Raw genomic sequence first — 22,110 nt, 5'->3', positions numbered from 1 at the left:
CTTACAGTGAAATGCTTACTTACGAGCCCCTAACTGATAGTGCCGTTAAAAAATACAGATAAGAATAAGAGATAAAAGTAACAAGTAATTAAAGAGGAGCAGTAAAAAATAACAATACATACAGGGGGGTGCCGGTACAGAGTCAATGTGCGGGGGCACCGGTTAGTTGAGGTAGTATGTACATGCAGGTAGAGTTATTTAAAGTGACTATGCATAGATGACACAGAGAGTGGCAGTGTTGTGGAGAGGGGAGGAGGGGGGGGGGGCAATGTGAATAGTCTGGGTAGCTATTTGACTAGATGTTCAGGAGTCTTACGGCTTGAGGGTAGAAGCTGTTCAGAATCCTCTTGGACCTAGACTTGGCCCTCTGGTACCGCTTGCCGTGTGGTAGCAGAGAGACAGTCTATGACTAGGGTGGCTGGAGTCTTTGACAATTTTCAGGGCCTTCCTCTGACACCGCCTGGTCTAGAGGTCCTGGATGGCAGGAATCTTGGCCCCAGTGATGTACTGGGCCGTTCGCACTACCCTCTGTAGTGCCTTGCAGTCGGAGGCCGAGCAGTTGCCATACCAGGCATTGATGCAACCAGACAGGATTCTCTCGATAATGCAGCTGTAGAACCTTTTGAGGATCTGAGGACCCATGCCAAATCTTTTCAGTCTCCTGAGGGGGAATATGTTTTGTTGTGCCTTCTTCACGACTGTCATGGTGTGCTTGGACCATGTTAGTTTGTTGGTGATGTGGACGCCAAGGAACTTGAAGCTCTCAACCTGCTCCACTGCAGCCCCGTCGATGAGAATGGGGGCGTGCTCAGTCCTCTTTTTCCTGTAGTCCACAATCATCTCCTTTGTCTTGATCACGTTGAGATAGAGGTTGTTGTCCTGACACCACAAGGCCAGGTCTCTGACCTCCTCCCTATAGGCTGTCCCTATAGGCTGTCTCGTTGTTATCATTGATCAGGCCTACCACTGTTGTGTCATCGGCAAATTTAATGATGGTGTTGGAGTCGTGCCTGGCCGTGCAGTCATGAGTGAAGAAGGAGTACAGGAGGGGGCTGAGCACGCACCCCTAAGCGGCCCCTGTGTTGAGGATCAGCGTGGCGGATGTGTTGTTACCTACCCTTACCACCTGGGGGCGGCCCATCAGGAAGTCCAAGATCCAGTTGCAGAGGGAGGTGTTTAGTCCCAGGGTCCTTAGCTTATTGATGAGCATTGAGGGCACTGTGGTGTTGAACGCTGAGCTGTAGTCAATGAATAGCATTCTCACATAGGTGTTCCTTTTGTCCAGGTGGGAAAGGGCAGTGTGGAGTGCAATAGAGACTGCATCATCTGTGGATCTATTGGGGCGTTATTCAAATTGGAGTGGGTCTAGGGTTTCTTAGATGATGGTGTTGATGTGAGCCATGACCAGCCTATCAAAGCACTTAATGGCTACAGATGTGAGTGCCAAGGGTCAATACTGTAGGTGCAGTCAAAAGCGGGCTTCCAGACCGGAACCCTGTCCCAGAATTGATGAACGGTCAGCTGACTGACTAGGGAGATGGAGTTAAGTCGGCATGCCACAGGGCCGCTAGCAAATCCGGAAGAAGAGCAATATTGGGACAGGAACAAGGAAAGGTTGATTTCGGAGTAGGAATGGAAGAGGAAGAAGAGAATTGAAGAAGAGATTGAATCTTAATTTGATGAAGATGGCGATTAAAAGTGGAGATGGCGTGTCGAAGAAGACTGGGATCAAGTACAAACAGAGTGAGATGTCCACCAGACCGAGCTCTGGAGGTGAAATGGAAGTGAATGAGGGAGATTTAAGTGAGGTGGAAGGTGTTGCGAGGAGCTCAGGGCACAAGCCTTGCATCGATGGACATGGAAGGTAACCCAAAGGTAACCTGAAGTGCACTTGTGATGTTTGTTTCCATGCCACGCAACTCGGTCAAGATCTGTTTCTTACCTTGCTCTTAGGAATAAGGCACCATTGAAAGGAGTGATTTCTCGGGTAGCTTTAAGTGTTTGTGACTCCCATCGTTTGGTTTGACACAGGCCAGGTGGGGAGTGTGGTGAAACAGAAGTGTCACAGTCTGTCCTTTTAAGTTCTGAATCAGTCTTTACCTGACAATGTCATGCTAGGATATATCAGTTATCCTGTTAGAGCTTTTGTGCCGAATCTACTGCAGTGTTTTTGGGACCACGTTTATTGTCATGTCACAGAAGTGTGTTTGGAGGGAGATTCCAAGATGTAGAAAGTGTGCAGTAGGGCATGGGACAGAGGATTGTGTAGTTTCGGTGGGAAAAGTTGTGTGTGTCAACTGTAGGGGTGCCCATGTTGCTGGAGACTGGAAGTGTCCGGTGCGAGAGAGGCAGGTTGAGGTGGCAAACCAACATGTAACCGCAGAGCTGCGTTCACTGACAATGATTATCGTATGAATGCAGTGTGGCGGCCAAGGCAAAGTTATCCTTTTATATTGTTTCTCGTTACCTCCTGACTTAATAGTGCTAATTTAACCTTTATACCTTGATGTTAAGTGATTGTTTCCTCTGTTTGTTCCTAGACAAACCATCTTTCATCAGCTGTGACATTTCTCATCATTTGAAGCCTACAAAAGACCAACAAACCTGTTTCAATAAAAGGTCAAAAGACTACACTCTCCTTGTATTCTTGCAGACATACTTATTGTGTTACCTCCCACCCATTCTACCCAGACTTTAAGCTATTTTACAAATGTGTAGTGTGCCCGAACAGCCGAAAAACCCCTTACCGAAGTCCAAAACTAACAAAAACGTCACAAAATGTCATCATGATATATGCACAAACTCTTCTGAACTGTTTTGCCTGGGAAGCATTTAAGAGGTCTGTGTTTGATCTTCCTGAAGTATTTGCTCCAGTGGTGGCTGGTGGCACCTTAATTGGGGAGGATGGGCTCATAGTAATGGCTGGAACGTAATGAATGGAATGGTCTCCAGTCCATTCACTGCATTCCCTTCCCTCTCCCGTCCTGCCACTACTCTCCGGCATCAACTCAAGCTTCATCCATAACCTCCAACTGGTTCAAAACTATGCAGCCCGACTCCTCACATCACCCCTGTCCTCCGTGAACTCCACTGGCTACCAACGCATTGATTACAAGATCCTCCTTCTGACCTACAAAGCTGGCCCCTACCTGTCAGACCTTCTTCTCCCCTACCAATCCACGCACACTCCGTTCCACCACAGCAGGCCACCTTAAATCGGGTTCATATCCTAAACCCAATCTGCCCCTTATCCTAAACCAGGTTCGTATCCAAACCCTCCCCATACACTGACTAATCACACTCTTTCCCTTCATTCAGTCTGTTTTGGGTCCTTGAAAAGTGCTATGTTTTTTATTTACCTAGGCAAGTCAGTTAAGAACAAATTCTTATTTTCAATGACAGCAGGTTAACTGCCTGTTCAGGGGCAGAACAACAGATTTGTACCTTGTCAGCTCAGGGATTTGAACTTGCAACCTTTCGGTTACTAGTCCAACACTCTAACCACTAGGCTACCGTTCCGTCCCAATTAAGGTGCCACCAGCCACCACTGGAGCAAATACTTCAGGAAGATCAAACACAGACCTCTTAAAGGCCTCCGCATGCTTCCCAGCCGAAACAGTTAGTCTTATGTATTATTATTATCATGAGCCGTCCTCTCTTGCTCCCAGCTAATTTACTCAACTCGTCTAGTCGTAAGTGGTTGGGGCCAGCTATATTATGTTCCCATTTCAGTGTCAACTAACGCCATGGTTTAGATTGGCACTAACTAATATAAAATGGGTAATCCATAGGACATGCATGTCCTCTGCTGGTGGTGACTGGTGAGAAATAGAGACAGAGAGGCTGGTAGTTAGAGGAAGAATTGGGTTACTGAAAGTCGTTTACACCTGCGGACCTCATGAACAACATTCACAATGAATGATTCACTACTCACTAACTAATGCTGTACAGTGATCCCCAGAAGTCTGGGGTCAAAGAGAAACAGACATGAGTACAATCTGTGTTTTGAAACCACACTATAATTGCTTGTATCAGTAGAACTCTATGTATCAGACTACCAGTAGTTGAATATCTTGAGATTGGCTACCCTAGGGATATGGTAACCCGTCCCAGTCACACCTGTACATAATAGCCCTGTTGTTATAACAAACATCCATAATTCACCTGATGATCAAACTGATTGAGCTCTCCCTCAATAGATGGCTCAGCTGCATAGTCAAATCCAATTTTATTTCACACTTGCTTCCTGAATAACAGGTGTAGACGAACAGGAAAATGCTTACTTACAGGTCCATTTCCAAACATGCTGAGTTAAAGATAAGATAAATAATAAAACATGTACATAAACAATTGTGACACGAGGAATAAATACACAGTGAATAAAAAGAACGAGTGAAAATAACATGGCTATATATAGGGAGTAGAAAATTACAAAATATATTAAGTATGTGTCAGTTGTGGTGGTAATGATACATACTGTAGGTCGCTCGCTGCATGTTGTTGGTGGGCTAAAAGCTGAGCACTACTGCATCTTTAAGACCAAGCGTCATCATCGCATCACATCCACTACTTTACTTTGTAAATGACGTCAACTGACTCCCAGCCAGCATGCACGCTCCAGCTCTAATTATTTGTAATGGCGGGTATTTCTACATCATTTTTGTTGAAATTACTTTTTATTCTAAACTTAGATGGTAGGGGAAGGTCTGCTGTATATTTTATCCAAGAGATTTGAAGGCGTACATTTTTAGGAACCGGCGAAATTATTATAGTTATGCGGCTGCCGCTCTCCATTATTGTCAGAAATTGAAACTAAGGTAACTATCAACGGTTCTAATGTTTGCTGAAGGAAATGGTTACAGTAGTCATGTTAGTTCATTGTAACGATTATGTTACCCCGTGGTGATCACTCAGTGTCGGAAACTAGGATAATTGAGGATGGAAGAAATATACAATTATTGCACTGTAGGCTAGTTGGCTATAACCTCTAACATATTTTATTTTGTATTATTTTCTATTGATAATAGCAGTACCTGCAATCTATCTGGCTGTCGGAAATTGCGATTTTTGCGCTGATCACGCTATCAGTGTTTTTGTTCAAATCAAGTTCAATTCACACCACAAGTGCCTCATCAAAGTTGAATATCCCCAGTGTTATTACCACTTGCCCGAAGCACCAGAATATACTTCACATTGGAAGCAACTGAAGGCCTGTTACAGATGGTAAGTGAATATCTGTAAAAAGAGATTATCGCTAGGAAACAGACAACTGTATTGCTTGGTCCCCGCAGGTATCGTCTTTCATATCTTACTCATAGGTCGTGTGGGACGCGTTACAACATGAACTGCTACACTGTGGCATATAGTCAAGTAAATCTGAAATCAGAAAGAATTTGTTTAATGGAAAGTAAAGTTCTTTATTAAAGCTATAGTTTTGGGTTGGATACAATCTAACACCCATGACCATGCATTGAAAATAACCTACTTGGGCTCATGCACACCATGAGCACCTGCCACATGCCCCCCATAAACTGTCCGGTATCCGCTAGAGCAGGGGTTCCGCAGGTGTTCCCAAACTTTTTCACTCAGGCCCCCCTGCCTACATTGGAGAACGTCCCCCCCTGCGCACGCCACTTCTATTTTTATGGGCACAAGCACTGTACCACTCTTTTTGGGTGAGAGAATTTAGCAGGTTTAAAGCTTATTTCCTGCAATTCTACACATTTTGCCTATGTGGTGCAGAGAACATTTTGTGGGTTAAAGCTCATTTTCTTTCAATTCTATACATTTTGCCATGTCTAATGTTTATTCGAGTAATATTTGAGTGACTTAAAGCTGACGGTACAAGAGCTGACGGTACAAGTTTATAAATACTCAATCAACTTTATGCCTTTCATTTTAGAATCTGTGCCTCATCAATCATATACATTTCCTGTCAAAACAGATTTTATTCTTTCCTGTCATTAGATAACAGCTTCCAACATGTCCTTGGGCAAAATCTGATTTATTAGACCGATTTATGCTCACCAGGTTTTGCTGAAGAGGACAGAAAGCAACCAGATGAAAGCAAAATGCGTTTGTTTTGAATAAATATAAGTATTTATCTATAAACGTATATTGTCCCCAGAGCGTCTGAATACAGTACCTTTCGTACCTCCAGGTCTTCCACCAGACCAGAGGTGGCCAGCATCGAGGCTGTAGAGGCTGACCTCAGCAGACAGTGTTCCCAGAGAGCTGTTCTCCAAGCCTGCTCCACACATTCCTCCAGACTCACCAGCATCATACTGGTTGAGGATGTCGGTGAGTAGAGCAGGGGTTTCTAACCAGGTGTAGTAGGACCCCTGGGGGTACTTGGCCTATCCACAGGGGATACTTGAAGACTCATGAAACCACAGGCTTACTGGTAAAATTCACATGGGGGGGGGGGGGGGGGGGGGTAGGTACATCAAGGGTAGAGCAAAAGAAAAGTTGGGAACCACTGAAGTAGAGTACCTGCTTGAATGAAGAGAGAACATCTGCTTACTTGGTGTCAATGCAAATGTCTGTTTATTGTGGCTAAGCTTTTGGTCAAATAGCCTTTGTGTCCTTTTTGAAGCAGCATGATATGAGGCTAACATGAATGGGTACAGTGCTACTACTTGCTCATCAACTAGTTCATGATGGTTGAATTGAGATAAGAGCCTTATAGATTCTCTAAACTCTTATTGATAAGGACTTGTTATGCTTTGGTCCTTGGAAGTTGAGGTGATTTAGCCTAAAAGCTTCAGCAGACAATCTACTCAGTGTAGTGCACAAGTCAGCCCTATTAACTATATGTTGAAACATTTCCCTTGATTAGCTGAATCAGGATTGGTAGTGCTGGGTTAGAACAAAAAAGTACATCCCTGTGGGGCCCAGTAAAAGGAATGAAGAACACTGGTTTACAGCATTGTGTAATAGTGTAAATCGGCGGTTTACTCCAATGCTATAGACGGGTTGGGTGTTTAGTAACAAAACCGACATGTACACAACTATGGGGCAAAACAGATGGGGTTGGCTTAGATGGTAGACAACATGTGAATTATATTTAATCTCCAATGTTTATTGAGAACATTAATACATTTGCACAATGAGCACCTGTTGTCTCTCAAATACATTGTTACATTGAATTTTAGCCATGTCTAAAAAAAGTTAAATAATGGAATTTAGAACTATTAGGAAGAGCAATGTCGGAGTCCGGACTGTATGTATACATACACACACTTCATGTGTCGAACTCGTCGAACATCTCATTCCAAAATCATGGGCATTAATATGGAGTTGGTCCCTCCGTTGCATTAAATAACAGCCTCCGCTCTTCTGGGGAGGCTTTCCACTAGTTATTGGAACATTGCTGCGGGGACTTGCTTCCATTCAGCCACAAGCATTACTGAGGTTGGGCACTGATGTTGGGCGATTAGGCCTGGCTCGCAGTCGGTGTTCCAATTCATCCCAAAGGGGTTGGATGGAGTTAAGGTCAGGGCTCTGTGAAGGCCAGTCAAGTTCTTCCACACCTATCTCGACAAACCATTTCTGTATGGACCTCGCTTTTTGCACGGGGCATTGTCATGCTGAAACAGGAAAGAGCCTTCCCCAAACTCTTGCCACAAAGTTGGAAGCACACGATTGTCTAGAATGTCATTGTATGCTGTAGTGTTAAGATTTCCCTTCACTGGAACTAAGGGGCCTAGCCCGAACCATGAAAAATAGCCCCAGACCATTATTCCTCTAACATCAAATGTTACAACTGGCACTATGCTTTTAGGCAGGTAGCGTTCTTCTGGCATCCTCCAAACACAGATTCTTCTGTCAGACTGCCAGATGGTTAAAAGGTGATTCATCACTCCAGAGAACGAGTTTCCACTGCTCTAGAGTCCAATGGCGGCAAGCTTTACACCACTCAAGCTGATTCTTGGCATTCCGGATGGTGATCTTAGGCTTGTGTGTGGCTGCTCGGCCATGGAAACTCATTTCATGAAGCTCCTGACAAACCGTTCTTGTGCTGACGTTGCTTTAAGAGGTAGTTTGGAACTTGGTAGTGAGTGTTGTACCAGAGGACAGACTATTTTTACGTGTTACGGGCTTCAGCACTTGGCGGGCCCATCCTGTAAGCTTGTGTGGCCTACCACTTTGCGGTTGAGCCGTTGTTGCTCCTAGACATTTTCACTTCACAATAACAGCACTTACAGTTGACCGGGGCAGCTCTAGCAAGGCAGAGATTTGACAAACTGACTTGTTGGAAAGGTGGCGTCCTATGACAGCACCATGTTGAGTCACTGAGCTCTTTAATAAGGTCATTCTACTGCCAATCTTTGTTTGTCTATGGAGATTGCATGGCTGTGTGCTCAATTTTATACACCTGTCAGCAACGAGTGTGGCTGAAATAGCCAAATCCACTAATTGGAAGGGTTGTTCACATACAGTCGTGGCCAAAAGTTGAGAATGACACAAATATTAATTTCCACAAAGTTTGCTGCTTCAGTGTCTTTAGATATTTTTGTCAGATGTTACTATGGAATACTGAAGTATAATTACAAGCATTTCATAAGTGTCAAAGGCTTTTATTGACAATTACATGAATTTGATGCAAAGAGTCAATATTTGCAGTGTTGACCCTTCTTTTTCAAGACCTCTGCAATCTGCCCTGGCATGCTGTCAATTAACTTCTGGGCCACATTCTGACTGATGGCAGCCCATTCTTGCATCCATCATTCCTTGGGCATCCATCATTCCTTCAATTCTGACAAGTTTCCCAGTCCCTGCCGATGGAAAAACATCCCCACAGCATGATGCTGCAACCACCATGCTTCACTGTGGGTATGGTGTTCTTGGGGTGATGAGAGGTGTTGGGTTTGCGCCAGTCATAGCGTTTTCTTTGATGGCGAAAAAGCTCAATTTTAGTCTCATCTGACCAGAGTACTTTCTTCCATATGTTTGGGGAGTCTCCCACATGCCTTTTGGTGAACACCAAACGTGTTTGCTTATTCTTAAGCAATGTCTTTTTTCTGTCCACTCTTCTGTAAAGCCCAGCTCTGTGGATTGTAAGGCTTAAAGTGGTCCTATGGACAGATACTCCAATCTTCCCTGTGGAGCTTTGCAGCTCCTTCAGGGTTATCTTTGGTGTCTTTGTTGCCTCTCTGATTAATGCCCTCCTTGCCTGGTCTGTGAGTTTTGGTGCGCGGCCCTCTCTTGGCAGGTTTGTTGTGGTGCCATATTCTTTCCATTTTTTAAATAATGGATTTAAATGGTGCTCCATGGAATGTTCAAAGTTTTGGATATTTAAAAAAAAACAACAACCCTGATCTGTACTTCTCCACAACTTTGTCCATGACCTGTTTGGAGAGCTCCTTAGTCTTCATGGTGCCGCTTAGTGGTGTTGCAGATTCGGTGGCCTTTCAGAACAGGTGTGTGTATATACACTGAGATCATGTGACTGATCATGTGACACTTAGATTGCACACAGGTGGACTTTATTTAACTAATTATGTGACTTCTGAAGGTAATTGGTTGCACCAGATCTTATTTAGGGGCTTCATAGCAAAGGGGGTGAATACATACGCACGCACCACTTCTCAGTTTTTTATTTTGTATAATTTTTTGAAACGGGTTCTTTTTTTCATTTCCCTTCACCAATTTGAACTATTTTATGTATGTCTATTACATGAAATCCAAATAAAAATCTATTTAAATGACAGGTTGTAATGCAACAAAATAAGAATAACGCCAAGGGGGATGAATACTTTTGCAAGGCACTGTATGTACAGCAAAAGTTGAATAGGATGGCCTTGACTAGAATACAGTATATACATATGAAATTGTTAAAACATTATGTAAACATTATTCAAGTGACCAGTTTTTCATGTCTATTTACAGTTGAAGTCGGAAGTTTACATACACTTAGGTTGGAGTCATTAAAAATCGTTTTTCAACCACTCCACAAATTTCTTGTTAACAAACTATAGTTTTGGCAAGTCGGTTAGGACATCTACTTTGTGCATGACACAAGTAATTTTTCCAACTATTGTTTACAGACAGATTATTTCACTTATAATTCACTGTATCACAATTCCAGTGGGTCAGAAGTTTACATTAAGTTGACTGTGCCTTTAAACAGCTTGGAAAATTCCATAAAATTATGTCATGGCTTTAGAAGCTTCTGATAGGCTAATTTAGAACATCTGAGTCAATTGGAGGTGTACCTGTGGATGTATTTCAAGGCCTACCTTCAAACTCAGTGCCTCTTTGCTTGACATCATGGGAAATCAAAAGGAAAATCAAAAGAAATCAGCCAAGACCTCTAAAAAAGAATTGTAGACCTCCACAAGTCTGGTTCATCCTTGGGAGCAATTTCCAAACGCCTGAAGGTACCACGTTCATCTGTACAGACAATAGTACGCAAGTATAAACACCATGGGACCACGCAGCCGTCATGCCGCTCAGGAAGGAGACGCGTTCTGTCTCCTAGAGATGAACGTACTTTGGTGTGAAAAGTGCAAATCAATACCAGAACATTCGCAAAGGACCTTGTGAAGATGCTGGAGGAAACAGGTACAAAAGTATCTATATCCACAGTAAAACGAGTCCTATATCGACATAACCTGAAAGGCCGCTCAGCAAGGAAGAAGCCACTGCTCCAAAACTGCCATAAAAAAGCCAGACTACGGTTTGCAATTGCAAATGGGGACAAAGATCATACTTTTTGGAGAAATGTCTTCTAGTCTGATTAAACAAAAATAGAACTGTTTGGCCATAATGTTATGTTTGGAGGAAAAAGGGGGAGGCTTGCATGCCAAAGAACACCATCCCAACCGTGAAGCATGGGGGTGGCAGCATCATGTTGTGGGGGTGCTTTGCTGCAGGAGGGACTGGTGCATTTCACAAAATAGATGGCATCATGAGGTTGGAAAATTATATGGATATATTGAAGCAACATCTCAAAACATCAGTCAGGAAGTTAAAGCTTGGTAGCAAATGGGTCTTCCAAATGGACAATGGCCCCAAGCATACATCCAAAGTTGTTGCAAAATGGCTTAAGGACAACGAAGGTATTGGAATGGCCATCACAAAGCCCTGACCTCAATCCTCTAGAATATTTGTGGGCAGAACTGAAAAAGTGTGTGCGAGCAAGGAGGCCTACAAACCTGACTCAGTTACACCAGCTCTGTCAGGAGGAATGGGCCAAAATTCACCCAACTTACTGTGGGAAGCTTGTGGAAGGCTACCCAAAACGTTTGACCCAAGTTAAACAATATAAAGGCAATGCTACTGCATACTAATTGAGTGTATGTAAACTTCTGACCCACTGGGATGTGATGAAAGAAATTAAAGCTGAAATAAATCATTCTCTCTACTATTATTCTGACAATTCACATTCTTAAAATAAAGTGGTGATCCTAACTGACCTAAAACAGGGACCTTTTACTCGGATTAAATGTCAGGAGTTGAGTTTAAATGTATTTGGCTAAGGTGTATGTAAACTTCTGACTTAGGCTGCTGCCCTATGTACAGTTGAAGCAGCATGCGTAACCGGATGGTAGCCGGCTAGTGACTGGGTGGAGGCCGGGCTAGTGATGGCTGTTTAACAGTCTGATGGCGATGGCCTGTTTTTCAGTCTCTCGCTCCCAGCTGTGATGTACCTGCACTGACCTCTCCTTCTGGATGATAGCGGGTGAACAGGCCGTGGCTTAGGTCCTTGATCTTTTTGGCCTTGTGACACCGGGTGTCCTGATGGGCAGGCAGTGTGCTCCCTGTGATGCGTTGGGCTGACCGCACCCCCCTCTGGAGAGCCCTACGGTTGTGGGCGGTGCAGTTGCCGTACCAGGCGGTGATACAGCCCGACAGGATGCTCTCAATTGTGCATCTGTAAAAGTTTGAGGGTCTTATTGGCCAAGCCAAATTTCTACAGCATCCACTGTGTGGGTAGACCATTTCAGATTGTCAGTAACGCTGAGGAACTTGGAAGCTTTTCACCTTCTCCACTGCAGCCCTGTGGATGGGGGCGTGCTCCCTCTGCTGTCTCCTGAAGTCCACTATCAGCTCCTTTTGTTTTGTTGATGTTGAGGGAGGTTATTTTCCTGGCACAACCCTACCAGGGCCCTCACCTCTTCCCTGTAGGCTGTCTCGTCATTGTTAGTAATCAGGCCTACCACTGTTGTGTGGTCTGAGAACTTGATGATTTGAGTTGGAGGCATGCGTGGCCACGTAGTCATGGGTAAACGGGGAGTACGGGAGGGGGCTGAGCACGCACCCTTGTGTGGCCCCTGTGTTGAGGATCAGCATAGTGGAGATGTTGTTTCCTACCTTGACCAGCTGGGGACAGCATGTCAGGAAGTCCAGGACCCAGTTGCATAGGTGACGATGAGCTTGGAGGGTACTATGATGTTATAGCCTGAGCTGTAGTCAATGAATGGCATTCTTATGCTGGTATTCCTCTTGTCAACATGGGATAGGGCAGTGCGATGGTGATTGCATCATCCATGGATCTATTGGGGCGGTATGCAAATTGCAGTGGGTCTAGGGTGTCGGGTAAGCTGGAGGTGATATGATCCTTAGCTAGCCTCTTGAAGCATTTCATGATGACAAATGAATGCTAGGATAGGGATAGATTGATTATGTCCATTAACACGCCATGTAGCTGGTCTGCGCATGCTTCGAGAACCCGGCTAGGGATGCTGTCTGGGCCGGCAGCCTTGCGAGGGTTAACACGCTTAACTGTCTTACATCGGCCACAGAGAACGAGAGCGTTGGCACTGTGTTATCCTCAAAGCAGGTAATGAAGATGTTTAGCTTGTCCGGGATCAAGACGTCGGTGTCTGTGACATGGCTGGTTTTCCCTTTGTAATCCATGATTGTCTGGAGTCCCTGCCACATACAGTACATCTTGTCTGAGCCGTTGAATTGCGACTCCACTTTGTCTCTGTACTGACGTTTTGAATGTTTGATTGCCTTTATGGAGGGCATAACTGGATTGTTTGTATCCCAGTCACCTTGCCGTGTTTGAATGCGGTGGTTCGCACTTTCAGTTTTGCACGAATGCTGCCATCTATCCACGGTTTTTGATTTGGATAGGTTTAATATTCACAGTGGGAACAACATCCCCTATACACTTCCTTATGAACTCAGTCACCGTGTCAGTGTATACGTCAATGTTATGCTCAGAGGCAACCCGGAACATATCCCAGTCCGCATGATCAAAACAGTCTTGAAGCATGGATTCCAATTGGTCAGGCCAGCGTTAAATAGACCTTAGCAGGGGTACTCCCTGTTTTTAAAGTTCTGCCTATAGGAAGGGAGAAGGAAAATGGATTCTTGGTCTGATTTGCCGAACGGAGGGTGGGGGTTGGGCCTTGTAGTCATTCTGGAAGGGAGAGTAACATCGGTTTAGAGTTTTCGAAGCGCGAGTACCACAGGCGATGTGTTCATAGGACTTCGGTAGCGTTTTCCTCAGATTTGCTTTATTAAAGTCCCCAGCTATAATAAATGTTGCCTCAGGATATGCGGTTTCCAGTTTGTACAAGGTCCAGTGTAGTTCCTTGACAGCTGTCGTGGTATCAGCTTGATGGGGAATATACACGGACATGGCGATTACCGAAGACAAAATTCTCAACCATGGTAATGCGGTCGGCATTTGATTGAGGTATTCTAGGTCGGTTGAATAAAAGGACTTAAGTTGCAATCACTTAAGTTGCAATCACAATCACACCATGAGTAGTTAATCATGAAACATACACCTCCGCCTATCTGCACGATGTATTGAGAACCAAGCTGGCTGTATGGACAGGTACAGTATATCTGGAGAGAGCCATGATTCCGTGAAACAGTGTTACAATCCCTGATGTCTCTCTGGAAGGAGATTCTCGCCCTGGGCTCGTCTACTTTATTGTCCAGGGACTGAATACTAGAGAGTAATATACTTGGAAGCGGTGGATGGTGTGCACGTTTTCTGAGTCTAACTAAAAGTCCACCACGAATACTTCTTCTCCGCTGGCGGCGTCTTGGAGCAGCCTCTAGGATAAGTTCAATTGCTTTGAAAGGTGCGAATTAAGGATCCAATTCAGGAAAGTCATATTCCTGGTAAAAATACTGGTGAGTTAACGCCTCTCTGATATCCAAAAGTTCTTTCCGGCTGTGTGTAATATTGCAAAGAACATTCTAGACTTATAACGTGAGAAATAACATTTAAAAAAATACTGCAAAGTTGCTTAGGAGCATCTTCACCTCAAAACAAGACATGGTATCAAGAACAAGATAAAACTAGCTGAAATGAGCCACCTACAAGCCCCCACATGGAAGCTTCTTGTCATTGTTGCTAGCTCTCTGGCCATCCAGAATTACAACAACACCCAGACTTCTGCCACGTTGTACAGTCCGATACTGAATGTAGCACATGACTCATCACGGCATGACCTATCAAAACTCAGCTGAGTTAGCCTCAACTGATTCCTGACTTTTTTTTTATATACACTTCTGGTTCTGTAGATGTCTCAAGTGTTGATACAGTACCTGTGTATGTGACTTGTTTCCCCTCTCCTCCGTAATGGGACAGGTGCTGCGCTGTCATGCCATCGTGGACATAATCAGTGAGATCCAGATAGTGTCCACCACCAGAGAGCTGCACCTGGAGGACTCACCATTGGAACTGAAGATCCACACACTGGACTCTGAAGGTGAGTGTTCAAGGATACACTCTTATGTTTGTTGGTTCTCTTTTGGTCAACAAAGACCTTTTACATCGGCATGTGCTGTCATAATAACACCTACCTATGTAGTAACACTGTAATTACTCATAACATTGAATCAACATGGTATCATAAAGTCCTGATTCCACTTGTGTATTTTTTTGACAATATAATTACTCAATTGCTATGTATCAACATGTTAATACAATGTTACTAGAGTAATTGCAGAGATTCCTACAGAGATATAAGAAGAACTGAAAAGTGCTACCCGCTTTAGTATAATGCGTAGAGAGATCCACATTGTTGTGTGCACTAGAAGGGTTTAACGACTTTTCCAGTAGTGATGATTGAGATGTCGTGAGGCCGGCCTTCCATGTCGTGATGCAGCAGTTAATGTCTCTGTTTGTTCTGTCTCACTGGTTTCATTATGGCCAGGCACAGACACTCTTTTACATGAGCTGGCGCCACAACCTGATTCTCTTTGATGACAGCCCAAAGGCGCATTGCATTTTGGTATTTGTTTTGGCCTTGATGTGTACTACTCTCAGATCTGTCAAATGGAATAGCTAAAATATCGTGTTGAGAGGATTGCTGGTTTTGTTTGGGCTTACGTGACTGCAACCTTTAGGGACTTGTCAAACTAGTGTGCTCTATTTTCAGTCTTGTCCACAGTGATTTATCCTTTATATGCGTAAACAACAACAGTAATTGTGTGATGTTGGGGATGCAGGGTTGTGTTCCAAACAACGGCACAGCTAGGAGAGCTCATGAAAGCTGTTGAAGACTCTTCTTGGAGCCATAAGTTCATTTAAAGGACTTTACTGCACACTTTGTCATTTATTTTATCTTATGTTGCACCTACCCCACATTTTCCAGGATTTTCATTATCACCAAATGCTGCAAAAAGTACAGTAAATGTAAAATGCACATGAATTCAACAGTATAATGTTTGGATTCAGTCTTGTCAGGTGAACTGTTGTCCTCACCTTTTGGTCTAATAATTTCACCATAATATCCAAACTGTTCCCTTTCAATGCCTACCATTGTTGTGCATATGCTTTTCATATTTCTTCAGTAAGAAACATTTCTATCCATATAGGCCAATTCTTACGAGTGTAAATGGTTAAGTCCTTTGAACACTTCACATCAAATTCACAAGACAATGTTTTGCATGTCACATGTAATATATATTTTTAGTTGAAAATTAAATTGGGTCATCTACATTTTTATGTACTTTAAATCAAATCCCAAGCATTGGACGCATGTGTTAAGCCATGTCTCTAACCCCCAAATTGTTGATTGTGCAGGAAACACCTTCAGTACTCTGGCGAGCTTGGTGTTTGATTGGACCATAGTGAAAGATGCAGACAGGGATAGATTCCCTTACTCCTGCAACTCATTACGGTGAGTTCCTCCACATTGCTGTGCACTCAAGCCTGGAGAAAGGAGCCTGCCTGTAGGAGTGAACGTTAAAGTAGATAGTCAACAATGTAATTCTAACAAGAACTGGTTTAAGGATGGCAGTTCAATACAAATTCAATCTAACCTGTGATTTATCAGGTTATTGAATACATCTGTATATGATTTGCCTTGTGCCAGAATAGTATATGATAGACCTCAGATTATCTTATCACAAGTTCAACATATTACTTAGGTTAATTGTAAGATGTCAGTTTGTCACTGTCAATAATAGGCTTGTTATGCATTTTCCTTCCCTCAGGGGTTCTTAAATTCTCTGAGTCTACTTACACCCCCTCTGGTTACATCTCTGAGATGGAGAGAGTGGGGAAACAGGGAGATATCATCTTGGTGTCAGGACTGAAAACGGGCCACGCTAAGCTCAAGGCGAAAATACAAGAATCTCTGTATAAGGTATTCCGTTTAATAATTTCCTGAATTTCTTACCTTGTTTTTGAAGTAGTCTGTGGAGATGGATTATCATACTCTATAGTTAAGAATCAAATACTGGCTCAAGGACCGCAATCAGATGTATTTTTAGGAGCGAGAGACAGGAACATTAGAGGAGTAGAAGAACTTTAGCTCCTTTTAAAATAGTTTCCTTCGATCATCTCAGCTCGTGGCTGGCAGACAGCAGCCCTCCAGGGGTATAGACGGCTATAAATAACAGGCTGACTTGCGTTACTGTGATGTCACAGCTAGTAGAGTTAGTCTAGCCATCTGGACCGTTGCCAGGTGATGACCTGTTTGCTATGAGGTCACCCGTCTGAAAATTTAAAAAAAACTCCAGGGTCATAAGATGGACCTAATATTAGTCAGAGATGACAGTACCACTGTGCGATGTTGTAGAACAGTCAATTATAGGTAGCCTAGCTGTTAAGAGTGTTGGGCCAGTAACTGAAAGGTTGCTGATTCGAAAGCCCGAGCCGACTAGGTGAAAAAAATCTGCCGACATGCCCTTGAGCAAGGCACTTAACCCTAATTACTACTTTAAGTTGCTCCGGATAACAGTCTGCTAAATGACTGAAATGTAAATGTAATGATGCAAAGTTGACTAAATGAAATTGTATTTGTCACATGCTTTGTAGACAACAGGTCTAGACTAAAGGTGAAATGCTTACTTACGGGTCCATATCCAACCATGCAGAGGTAAAGATTAGATAAAATAGAAATAGTGACACGAGGAATAAATACACAGTAAATGTCATGGCTATATACAGTACGAGGTAATTGAGGTAGCTATGTACTATACATATACACTACCGTTCAAAAGTTTAGCATCACTTAGAAATGTCCTTGTTCTTGAAAGAAAATCAATTTTGTTGTCCATTAAAATAACATCAAATTGATCAGAAATAGTGTAGACATTGTCATGACGTTGGCCTGGGGGTAGGTTTATGACAGTCATAAATACCCCCCCCCCCCCCTTTTTTTCCTCTCTCTACCCTACTGATGTGAAATTTGAAAACCCCTTGGTTAACATAGAGATTCTGGGAACATCAGAAAGGTGGGGGGAAATGAACTATATTCTGGTAATCCGACCAGTTGAACATATGCGGTGGTACTTAATGTATATTATGTCAGTTCGGTTGTAATTTGGGACATTCTCATCAATGATAGGATGACATAAACTCTACAGTGGAAAGTCTGCACATTGTAGTTATCGGAGTCACATGGAATTGTTGTTCAATTTAAATGTTTGAATATAAAATTATTGGTGAAGAGATTAAATGTAATTTTAGCTTCCAAATGAGAGATTTGGGATTTCATAAGGTTAGGGCTCTGCTCAACCAGTGGCCCGCCCCTGTGAAGAGACATGGGTTATAAACTTTTCAGACACACCCTTCTCGCTCCACTATATAAAGCCTTGACGAAAATGTAACCTCCTGTTCCAAGTACGTGAGGTCTGCAGCCTTTGCGTTAAAAGGACTAACATGTCAACTACAGAACTAAGCCAACCTCAGCGTGAGCTTTGGTTGCGAATGGTATGGTACTTTGAACTCTTATTCACTACAGAAGTGATACCTCCTAGCCGTTGAGTTAGCAACAGCAGCTGCAAACGAGGGCTATGAAAGAACAGACAGAGTATCCCGTCTACCACACAACGACGTTACTACAACGTATCCAGTTTACCACCAGAGACATTCTTCAAAGGACAAAGGACTCGGTTGGGCAACACGGCCTCCCATCTACCACCAACCTACCGAAGCGCAGCTCAGAGTAAATATTTATTGCATTTTCCTTTTCCAAATGGGCGGTAATTTAGAATGCATAAGATACTGTATTTACGATAGCACAGCTTCGCCATTGTTCTTCGGTCTTCCCGCTCTTTCACTCAAACCCAGCCCCTTTTTCTTTTGTGTAACCAGCTGTCATATCTGTTCCGCCCGCTAGGGACGTTTTCCTTTATGACGTAATTTGTAATCAAGGTATGATTCATTCTGTGTATATGTAATTCTGTGTGATTAGTTAGGTATTTAGTAAATAAATAATTAAACTTAATTTTGTATTGCTGATTCAACTTGTTAGCCAGGGTTCGTGAAGATAACCAAGAATTTACAACTTTCAGATGAGACTGAATTAAGGTGACGATTAATATTGACTGCTATTGATGTAAAATATTACTAGGTCTTTAAGAGTTTATTCGGAAGATAACAGCTCTATAAATATTCCTTCGTGGTGCCCCGACTCTCTAGTTAATTACATTTACATGATTAGCTCAATCAGGTAATATTAATTACGGAGAAACTATTTTATAGAATAGCATGTCATATCACTTAATCCGGCATAGCCAAAGACACGACAACATTAATGTTGTAAATGACTATTGTAGCTGGAAACGGCTGATTTGTTATGGAATATCTACATAGGCGTACAGAGGCCCATTATCAGCAACCATCACTCCAGTGTTCCAATGGCACGTTGTGTTAGCTAATAAAAGTTGATCATTTTAAAAGGCTAATTGATCATTAGAAAACCCTTTTGCAATTATGTTAGCACAGCTGAAAACTGTTGTTCTGATTAAAGAAGCAATAAAACTGGCCTTCTTTAGACTAGTTGAGTATCTGGAGCATCAGCATTTGTGGGTTCGATTACAGGCTCAAAATGGCCAGAAACAAATAACTTTCTTCTGAAACTCGTCAGTCTATTCTTGTTCTGAGAAATGAAGGCTATTCCATGCGAGAAATTGCCAAGAAACTGAAGCTCTCGTACAACGCTGTATACTACTCCCTTCACAGAATAGAGCAAACTGGCTCTAACCAGAATAGAGTGGGAGGCCCCGGTGCACAACTGAGCAAGAGGACAAGTACATTAGAGTGTCTAGTTTGAGAAACAGACGCCTCACAAGTCCTCAACTGGGAGCTTCATTAAATAGTACCCGCAAAACACCAGTCTCAACTTCAAAAGTGAAGAGGCGACTCCAGGATGCTGGCCTTCTAGGCAGAGTTCCTCTGTCCAGTGTCTGTTCTTTTGCCCATCTTAAATTTTTATTGGCCAGTCTGAGATATGTTTTTTTCTTTGCAACTCTGCCTAGAAGGCCAGCATCCCGGAGTCACGTCTTCACTGTTGCCATTGAGACTGGTGTTTTGCGGGTACTATTTAATGAAGCTGCAGTGTATTGACCTTTTTAACTGTGCAACAAAGCTTATTTAGAACGTTTAAAAAAATTGAGATGAACAGTGCATTCAGAAAGTATTCAGACCCCTTAACTTTTTCCACATTTTGTTACGTTACAGCCTTATTCTAAAATGTATTAAATAAAAATGTTCTCAATCTACACAAAATACCCCATAATGACAAAGCGAAAAAAGGTTTTTAGATCATTTTGCTTAAAAAACTAAACAAAAACACATCATTTGAAAGAGCTAATTTACATAACTATTCCGATCCTTTGTTATGAGACCTGTTTCCATTGATCCCCCTTGAGATGTTTCTACATTTTGATTGCAGTCCACCTGTGGTAAATTCAATTGATTGGACATGATTTGGAAAGGCACATACATCTATATAAGGTACCATAGTTGACTGTGCATGTCAGAACAAAAACCAAGCCATGAGGTCGAAGGAATTGTCCATAGAGCTCTGAGACAGGATTATGTCGAGGCATAGATCTGCAGAAGGGTACCAAAACATTTCTGCAGCATTGAAGGTCCCCAAGAACACAGTGGCCACCATCATTCTTAAATGGAAGAAGTTTGGAACCACCAACACTCTTCCCAGAGCTTGCCGCCCGGCCAAACTGAGCAATCGGGGGAGAAGGGCCTTGGTCAGGGATGTGAACAAGAACCTGATGGTCACTCTGACAGAGCTCCAGAGATCCTCTGTGGAGATGGGAGAACCTTCCAGAAGGACAACCATCTCTGCAGCACTCCACCAATTAGGCCTTTATGGTAGAGTGGCCAGACGGAAGCCACTCCTCAGTAAAAGGCACATGACTACCCACTTGGAGTTTGCCAAAGGCACCTAAAGGACTCTGACCATGCGAAACAAGATTCTCTGGTTTGATGAAACCAAGATTGAACTCTTTGGCCTGAATGCCAAGCATCACATCTGGAGGAAACCTGGCACCATCCCTACGGTGAAGCATGGTGGTGGCAGCATCATGCTGTGGGGATGTTTTCAGCGGCAGGGACTGGGAGACTAGTCAGGATCGAGGGAAAGATGAACGGAGCAAAGTACAGAGAGATCCTTGATGAAAACCTGCTCCAGAACACTCAGGACCTCAGACTGGGGCAAAGGTTAACCTTCCAACAGGACAACGACCCTCAGTACACAGCTAAGACAACGCAGGAGGGGATTCAGGTCTCTGAACGTCCTTGAGTGGGCTAGCTAGAGTCCGGACTTGAACATCTCTGGAGAGACCTGAAAAAAGCTGTGCAGCTCCCCTCCAACCTGACGGAGCATGAGAGGATCTGCAGAAAAGAATTGGAGAAACTCCCCAAATACAGGTGTGCCTAGCTTGTTGCGTCATACAGAAGAAGACTTGAGGCTGTAATTGCTGCCAAAGGTTCTTCAACAAAGTACTGAGTAAAGGTTATTTTTTTATTTTTTTTTCATAAATTTGCAAATATTTCTACAAAACTCTTTTTACTTTGTCATTATGGGGTATTGTGTGTAGATTATTATACATTTTTAAAATTCTCAATTGACTCCATCTTAGAATAAGGCTGTAACGTAACAAAATGTGGACAATGGGGTCTGAATACTCTCCGAATGCACTGGATAGGAGATATCTCGTGAATCGCCCATAAATTTAAAAAATCAAGATGATTTTAAGGCCATATTGCCCTGCCTTAGGACGATGGTGGGCTGCTTGAAAGATGTAGGTATTATAGACTGGGTCAGGGAGAGGTTGAAAATGTCAGTGAAGACACTTGCCAGCTGGTCAGTGCATCTGGCCTTGAATGTTAACCTGTTTAAAGGTCTTACTCACACCGGCTTTCTTATCAGCATCCGGGTTAGTGTCCCGGTCCTTTAAAGTGGCAGCTCTAGCCTTTAGCTCAGTCCAGATGTTGCCTGTAATCCATGGCTTCTGGTTGGGATATGTATGTACAGTGACTGTGGGGACGTTGTCATTGATGCACTTATTAATGAAGCCGGTAACTGATGGGGTAAACTGCTTAATGCCATCGGATGAACCCCAGAACATATTCCAGTCTGTGCTAGCAAAACAGTCCTGTAGCTTAGCATTCGCTTCATTGGACCACTTCCGAATTGAGCGTGTCACTGGTACTTCCTGTTAGAGGTTTTACTTGTAAGCAAGAATCAGGAAGATTAAGTTATGGTCATATTTGCCAAATGGAGGGAGAGCTTTGTATGTGTTTCTGTGTGTGGAGTAAATGTGATCTAGAGTTTAGATTAAACATTTGATTAAAGGCGTGCCTTTGAGGGTTGGTAGCTATTGATGGCGTGTGAATCATACTGCAATGGAGTTGATCTGGTTTCTCGATGTAGA

The 22,110-nt window shown here is 43.1% G+C and overlaps 1 pseudogene; it reads left to right on the top strand.

Moving 5' to 3' along the window:
- The first annotated feature begins 1,685 nt into the window (after positions 1-1,685).
- Positions 1,686-22,110, top strand: part of LOC139541866 (nuclear pore membrane glycoprotein 210-like) — a 58,517-nt pseudogene continuing 38,092 nt past the window's right edge.

The sequence above is a fragment of the Salvelinus alpinus genome, chromosome 17 (genome assembly GCF_045679555.1).
Source record: "Salvelinus alpinus chromosome 17, SLU_Salpinus.1, whole genome shotgun sequence".
Taxonomy (NCBI): Eukaryota; Metazoa; Chordata; class Actinopteri; order Salmoniformes; family Salmonidae; genus Salvelinus; species Salvelinus alpinus.
Note: the sequence above shows the minus strand (reverse complement) of the source record. Positions and strands in the feature narration are given on the sequence as shown.